Genomic DNA, 8,813 nt, shown 5'->3' with positions numbered 1-8,813 from the left:
CTCAAAAATGATAACTGCGAGTATTTTAGGCATGAATGAAACAAATGAAATCTAGATGGGACAAGAGGCTCGTTTTGGCAGCTAACACCTATAGCAACCGCTGCAAGACCAGGAGCAACGTTTTCATTGATTCAGTTGCAGAACGTGAGATTGGTTTATTACTTCTCATTCTCGTATCTCAGTCAGGATCAGGTCATCTCTTGTTTTTTTAGTCATGTTATTTAGCCGTATTGTTTTCTCTGTTCATTCCCAGCGTTCAGTGTTGCATTCACTGTATCACTGCCACCCTGTTCAATACATGTTGGTCGTGTTGTGTAAAAAGTATTGAAATGCTGTTTTAAACTAGGACAGAAATGTAATATTTGATATAAATAGAAGTGAATGATTTGCAGTGTTTGGCAGAGCCTGAGTCTGTGCTGGGGGATCGTCTGAGGCGCTGGTGGGCAAAATACTTCGTAATCCAGCTATTTTCATGCTTTAACATGTCGCTGCATTTTGTGCTGTAGTGCCTCACAGTTGTAGTAATTCCTTTTTGTGACGGGATAGATTGAACAGTTTGTAGCTTCTTAATTTTAATTTAATTTCAGTTTGACATTATTTGCATTAGTAAAAGTATCCAATATGGCGGCGGGTGGTGTTTTTGTCATGTAACAACAACCCCAAAAAAGGATTTGCAAAACACAATGAAATATATTTGGTTAAACATATTGAAAAATACATTCTTGGAGACCAAATAAATAGTTCTGTGTAAAATATTGTACAAAATATTCACATTTGTTCACTTTTATAAACAGATTGGCCCACAGTTTACTATTGAACTAACTTCAGCTCATTTAATAAATATTTGTATTTCTAATGATTTTTGTTACTGTTGGTTGTAAGAATCTTGATTACATATTGACAACCATCTGCTGTATTGTTTACACTTAAAGGGATATTTCAGGATGTTTGACAAAGGGCCTCATTTCCTCGTTATCCACAGTTTTCAGAGTGATTTCTGGAGATATATTTTTTGTAATTCATGCTGTTCTTACATTTGAAGAGTTTCGTGGCGCTAGGCTAGTGCTAGGCTAGCGCATTTCTATGGTATCAGCTAGCCTGCTTTAACCCCTTAACTCCCGCCTGAACCGAGCACATTTTCTCCAGTTTGGCTTTACCCCAATCCAAAAGCTTCTGGAAAAAAGCTGAGGAAATAGCAACAAAACTGAGACGAAAACAATGATGGAAATGTGACAAAAATGTCACAAGAAATTGACAAAAAACAAAACAAAAAAATTACAAAAAAATTACAAAAAATGACAAAAATGTGACAAAAAATGATTTAAAAAAAATAACAAAAAAATGACAAAAAATGATTAAAAAAAATTACAAAAAAATTACAAAAAATGACAAAAAAATGACAAAAAATGATTAAAAAAAATGATTACAAAAAATGACAAAATGTGATTTAAAAAAAAAAGACCAAAATTTGACCCAAAAAAAATGACAAAAATGAGTTGAATACCCAACAAAAACATGATGGAAAAAAAATCTGATGACGTGAGGAAAAAGATCCTCTCGGTTCAGGCGGGAGTTAAGAGGTTAAAAACAGTGTGACCCGCTCCACAGAGCACCTGAGGCAAATCACTTTTAACACCAGAGTAACCATATAAATGTCTGTGTCCATGGTTAGTCTGATCTTATAAGTGATACGTTTTTTTGTCACGTTTTTTGTCATTTTTTTGTCATTTTTTTGTCACATTTTTGTCATTTTTTGTTATTTTTTTGTTATTTTTTTTTAATCATTTTTTGTCATTTTTTTGTTATTTTTTTGTTATTTGTTTGTCAAATTTTTGTCATTTTTTGTCATTTTTTTTGTCACATTTTTGTCATTTTTTGTCAATTTCTTGTGACATTTTTGTGACATTTTTGCCACTTTTCCATCATTGTTTTCGTCTCAGTTTTGTTGCTATTTCCACAGCTTTTCCCCAGAAGCTTTTGGATTGGGGTAAAGCCAAACTGGAGAAAATGTGCTCGGTTCAGGTGGGAGTTAACGGGTTAATGCAGGCTAGCTACCATAGAAATGCACTAGCCTAGCAATAGCCTAGCGCCACGAAACTCTTCAAATATAAGAACTGCATGAATTACAAAAAAAATATCTCCAGAAATCAGCAACACTCTGGAATACTAGGAAATGAGGCCCTATGTCAAACATCCTGAAATATCCCTTTAATGTATGTAGAGCATTTAATTTATTCATCACACTTTACTTTGTTTTATACACCAAAGGAGCACCATTATGTAGCCAAAGAATGAGGTCCGTTTTATGTGTTCTCCTTTGTTCTGAATCCTCAACCTGCTTCACAGTCAAGTCTTCGTCTAACACACTTTTCTTCTGCTTTCCATCCCACAGACATCCAGGCTGTCGTGTTGCAAACAGACGTCGACCCTCATTTCGAACGCATTAAATATGAAGAGGAAGAAATACCGCTCGACCTCCAGTTCCCGCTCCCTCATTCCACCTCCACGTCCGAAGCTCATCCGGTCAAACCCGCTTTCTTCCAACGCGAACCGCCTGAGGGGCTCGGACAGGGCGCCGCCGCCACAGCCAGCGAGGAGCCCGGCTGCAGCTCGGATTTCAACGCAGAACTCGCGCCGTGCAGCTTCTCAGACACGGACAATTCCGACGACTGGGAGCCCTCGCCGAAGAAGAAGAGAAAACCTAGAAAGAGGAGAAACGGTAAAAGAAAAGACGTGAAAGAGCGCCGTGGAAACGCTGCGGCTAAAGAGGAAGAACGGTTTTCCGCGGATGTCGGCGATCCGCCTTTCATCGACGCGAAAGTCCAGTCCTTCAGCTGCTCGCTTTGCAACAATAGCTTTTCTGAGAAGCAATATCTGAGCCAGCACATGCGGGTTCACACGGGGGAGAGGCCGTATCGCTGCGACCCCTGCGGCATGACCTTCAGGTTCCGACAAAACTTCTATCAGCACAACCTGGTGGTCCACCCGAAGGAGAAGCCCCACCGGTGTCAGGTTTGCGACAGGGAATTCGCCGACAGCTGTGAACTCGTGGCCCATAAGGAAACGCACAAAGACAAGGAGCCGTATAAGTGTTTGAATTGTAACAAGACGTTCATGTGTATAAAGAGTCTGATGTCGCATAAAATGTCAGAGCGATGTCTCTGAAGGAAAAGCCCCTTCGATTGTCCAACATCATTTTGTACACTTTAACATTGAGCTCTTATTAATATAGTGCAATCAAATGGTAAAAAAACTCACCTTATATAGCACTTTTCTACCTTTTTTTCAGGCCCAATGCGTTTTACAGCAGGGGTGGGCAAGTGTGCTCGGTCGGGGCCGATTTCCTTCATTGTAAAACGACCACGGGCCCAGTGTTAATTTCGTCGACTAAAATATTTAGTCTTAATTTTAGTCAAAGTGATATTTTTGACGACTAAAATTGGACTAAAACTAAATTAAAAGTTTCTCATGAGACTAAAACTGTGACTAAAATGTCCAGATATTTGAGTCGACTAAAATGAGACTAAATAAAAATGAAAAGGAGAGACTAAAACCATCCAAACTTGTATTGAGCGTCTGAAAGAGCCTCAGATCAGGTTTAAAGGATCAGCTCTGAGCTTTGTTCATGTGGAGCAGAAACATGAAGCAGAGGAACAACATTAAATATGATTAGAATCAATATTATCAATGCAAAGTCCACTCAATTAGTCTTGAATTTAGTCGACTAAATTTACTTGCAATGTTAGTCGACTAAAACTAGACTAAAATCGAATTACATTTTCGTCAAAAGACTAAAACTAAATTAAAATATGTTGTCAAAATTAACACTGCACGGGCCGAATCTGACAATTTGAGCCAAAAGTAAAGCTTACAAATGCCAGTGCTGTGCATAATATATGAATGTTCTAGGGATGCACCGATACCAGTATCGGGTATCGGGCTGATACCACATACTCGTACTCATTCATGAGGTCCCGATACCAGAAACCGATACCATTTGACGTGCGGCCAGCGCAGCTACAGGACGCGCCTCTCCACTGAGGAGCGAAGAAGCAACAAACTGGAGAATAGTTTAGTGTAAATCCAATAATCCACATAGAGCTGACTTTATTACAGACTGCGCTCTCTAAACCAGAGTCTGAGCTGGATTTAACCAGAGCTAAATGTTGTTAGTGCTGCAGCGTCTGCAGTGTTTACAACATACAGGCTAACGATGCTAACTCGCGGCTAACAGTTTTGGCCATTCTGACGCCGTTTTAAGCCCAGGGGTTTATTCATCTGAAAAACTAACCCAGCGACTAAAAAGTCCTCAGAAAATCCAGATTAAAGACACACAGCATGTTTATATTGAGGGAAAATGAGCTGCAGCAGAACAATGAAAACGCTGTAGCTACTCGCTAAGTTACTACAAACACACGAGAAAATCTACAGGAGCTGAAGTAAAGACGAAAAGAGACCATTTAAGAAACATCTCAATACTATTGTTAAATAAAAACACATAAATGAATAAAGCTCAGGCATTGAGGAGCTTTAGGACATGGACTTTTCTGTCTGTGATGGACAGAGACATAAACATGAAAAATTATATTGAATGAAAATAAAATAAAATAATAAATGGCATCAGCACAATTTTAATATAACTGCTCTTAAATGTGTCGCCGACTTTACTTAAGGAAATGTACATGAGTAAATTTACTCATTACAAACCAATCTGCTGTGAAACAAGTAAGAACGTTGAAGAAAATGCCTTGTACTCGTATCGGCAAGTACTTAAATCAAAGTACTCGTACTCGTATCGGTTTTAGAAAAAGTGGTATCGGTGCCTCCCTAGTCATTGACAGTATTTCTCATGTTTTTACAGTACTTAACACACGTTTTCTCCAGTTCGTTCGACCTTTCCCAAATCTTAAAAGCTTCTTGGAAAAAAACGCATCAAAAGATCGACAAAAACTAGCGACAAAAAAAGGGAGGAAAAACCAACAAACACAAAAAAAAGTGAGCAGCAACCTGAGGAAAAATCGTAGATCAGTTTTGACGGTCTTAGCTTTCAAATTAAGTGTTATTCCTTAGGCTTTTCAGATTCGGGTGAAGCCAAACTGGAGAAAAAGTGCTGGGTTAAGGCAGGGGTTAAGAGGTTAAACTCTACAACGGTTAAAGTTATTTCTCAAAATCATCTTGAGGGCCAAAGGTTCTGTGCTGAAGGGCCGGATTTTGCCCCCGGGCCTGACGTTGCCAACCCCTGGTCTATATTAACCTCTTACCCCTCACCTTAATCGAGCGCATTGTCAGTTTGGCTTTACCCAAATCTAAAAGCTTCTGGACTGGACTGTAATGCCTCATCTGAAAATAAAGGCCTACAAACTGGTCCTAACTTATTTGTTGCGTGTTTTTTAACGACTTATTTGAATTGTTTTTTCAGATTTTTTGTCACATGATTTTTTGTTGCTTTTTCATCCCTTTTTTTGTCGCTTCATTGTCGCGTTTTTGCCAAATTTTTGTCGCTCTTTTGTAGCTTTTGTGGCTCTTTAACCTCTTAACTCCCGCCTGAACCGAGAGCATTTTCTCCAGTTCAGCTTTACCCAAATCCTGTAGGCCAGTGTAACGCCTCATTTGAAAGACCTACAAAACTAAATTGATCTTTTTCCTCACATCATCAGATTTATTTTCATCACTTTTTTTGTTGGGCAATCGTCTCATTTTCGTCAAATGTTTCGATTTTTTTTGGTCAATTTTTGTGTCAAATTTTTGTCCATTTTTGTACATTTTTTCTCAATTTTCTCACATTTTCATCCTTGTTTTCGTCTCAGTTTTGTTGCTATTTTCACACCTTTTGTCCAGAAGCTTTTGGATTGGGGTAAAGCAGGAGAAAATGTGCTCGGTTCAGGTGGGAGTTAAGGGGTTCACCACTTTTTCGTAGCTATTTTTTTTGGCACTTTTTTATTTTGTTATTGTTGCTTTTTAGGCTGTTTTGTAGCGTTTTCATCCTAGTTTGTGTCGCTATTTTGACGCTTGACGGGGAAAATGTGCTCAGTTCAGGTGGGAGAAAAGTAAAAGTAAAACCTTCGTACCCCCCTATAAACATCCGACATGGAAAATGTGTTTCCACCGCAGGAATGATCCCCGACCCTGCTCGCTCACCCCGTGATTTTCTTTCTAGATCCACCCCTGTTCCACAGAGACGATGTCGACAGCAGGAAGTATTGGTAACAAAGTATAAAAGCACTAATGTATTAAACTGAATCTTTCAGTTTGTGGAGCAGTTTTGTTTTGTGTGATGTTTTTAAATTGCTGAGCTGGTGTATTTGAAAACGTGTGAATAAAAGCTTTTGTTAAAACATAATGGTTTTGATTGTTTCAGGGGTCAGATGTACTTTAAAGTTTATCACAACCATAGCAATAATACTACAATTCAGATACTGAGAACATAATCAATCGAAAGGACTTTAAGATCATTTGAGTCTGTTTGAGTCAATGATCTTTTGCAAATGTGAAATGTTTAGTTTTGTGTAATAGTTTCTCTGTGTTTGTGACGGGCTATTTTACATGCTCAAATCAGAAGAAAAACCATGTGTCTGTTCAGGTTTGTATCCAGCTCGTCCTGTTTAACAAAAACAAAAAGTCTCCAGTTTGGCTTTACCCCAATCCAAAAGCTTCTGGAAAAAAGGTGTGAAAATAGCGACAGAACTGAGACGAAAACAATGATGAAGATGTGACAAAAAAGTGACTAAAAAATGTGACAAAAAAGTGAGAAAACTTTGACAAAAAAGTGACGAAAAAAATGACAAAAATGTGACAAAAAAAAGAAAAACAAATGTGACAAAAAATTACAAAAAAATTACCAAAAAAGTGAGTTGAAAAAAATGAGTTGAATAAAAAAAGGATGGAAAATAATCTGATGACGTGAGGAAAAAGATCCATTTAGTTTTGTAGGTCTTTCAAATGAGGTGTTACACTGGATTTGGGTAAAGCTGAACTGGAGAAAATGCTCTCGGTTCAGGCGGGAGTTAAGAGGTTAATAGAAATTATGGCAACTTTTTTAACCCCCTCCCCCCAAAAAAAAAGACACGGTAACCCTAAAAATTCTGTACGTACACAAGAATTATATTTTTCTTTATTACATTTTGTTTATCCTACATTTTATTATCCTACAGATCAAGAAAAGAAAAATCTTAATCTTACATTTGATTTTGTTTGTTTATTTATCAGGACCGTGTTCCATGAATGTGTCATAAATATACAGTACAGTCAGGGGTCATTCATCAGCATCACATCCATAACAGATCACTCAGTCTCTTACTACATTTCATCATCATCATCATCCAGCAGAGGAGACTGTAAAATCCCATTCAGAAAGACTTATTTCGGACAATCTGCCTCCTCAGTACGAGCAGCTCACTCCTGGAACCTGATCCCAACAGAACTGAGAAACCTGACCTCACTCCACACTTTGAGAAACTCTGTGAAAAAGTGGCTCTTGGACAATCAGACATGTGAACACAGCATGGTTTAGAGTCACCACTGATACATGTGTTGCTGTGTGGAAGATTGTGGTGTTTTGTGTTTTGTCCCTTTCTGATCTGTGAACATTTACCTACTTTTTACATATTTAATGTTGTCGTTCATCATTCACTGTCTTTTTATGTCCTTGTGATGGTGTTTTCTCTGTATGTTTGTGCCTGTGTTTGTCATGACATCAACCTGCCAGGGGACTACGGAGGAAAATGAGCCTATATGTCTAACTCCAGCACATTTACATGTTGAAGAAACACATGTTGATTAATGTGCACTGTCCCAATTCAAATAAAGATATATATAAAAAAAATCATCATCACCATCACATGTAAAAGCCACAGCAGTATTCTTACCCTTACATAGGGATATACATTGTGTTCCTGATCATAAAAGTGCATAAACATAATTTAACAACAGCATTTAGAGCTAATACCCGCAGCTCTGGTTCTGCATAAGCCAATCCTTTACATCTATAATTAATAATATAAGTATTTATTAGTATTAGTAAGCATTTATATTATTACTATTATAACTCGGGTGTACTTACTTTTTGTGGTGCTGTCCAGTTGAACAAATCCAGAGTTATTGAGCGTTTGTACTTTGATATTTGTACAATTGCAAAGCGCGTTTTCACTCTACAAAAGCTTTCCTTCATACTTGGTGGTGTAGTAGTAGTAGTAGTAATATTGGTAGTAGTAGTAGTAGTGGTAGTAGTAGTGGTAGTAGTAATAGTAGTAGTAGTAGTAGTAGTATTGGTAGTAGTAGTAGTAGTAGTAGTAATAGTAGTAGTAGTAGTAGTAGTAGTAGTAGTAGTAGTAGTATTGGTAGTAGTAGTAGTAGTAGTAGTATTGGTAGTGGTAGTAGTAGTAGTAGTAGTAGTAGTAGTAGTAGTAGTAATAGTAGTAGTAATAGTAGTAGTAATAGTAGTAGTAGTAGTAGTAGTAGTAGTATTGGTAGTAGTAGTAGTAGTAGTAGTAGTAGTAGTAGTAGTAATAGTAGTAGTAATAGTAGTAGTAATAGTAGTAGTAGTAGTAGTAGTAATAGTAGTAGTAATAGTAGTAGTAGTAGTAGTAGTAGTAGTAGTAGTATTGGTAGTAGTAGTAGTAGTAGTAGTAGTAGTAGTAGTAGTAGTAATAGTAGTAGTAATAGTAGTAGTAGTAGTAGTAGTAGTAATAGTAGTAGTAGTAGTAGTAGTAGTAGTAGTAGTAGTAATAGTAGTAGTAGTAGTAGTAGTAGTAGTAGTAGTATTGGTAGTAGTAGTAGTAGTAGTAGTAGTAGTAATAGTAATAGTAGTAGTAGTA

This window comes from Gobius niger, assembly GCF_951799975.1.
Source record: "Gobius niger genome assembly, chromosome: 3".
Classification (NCBI taxonomy): Eukaryota; Metazoa; Chordata; class Actinopteri; order Gobiiformes; family Gobiidae; genus Gobius; species Gobius niger.
This window is presented reverse-complemented; position numbering follows the sequence as displayed.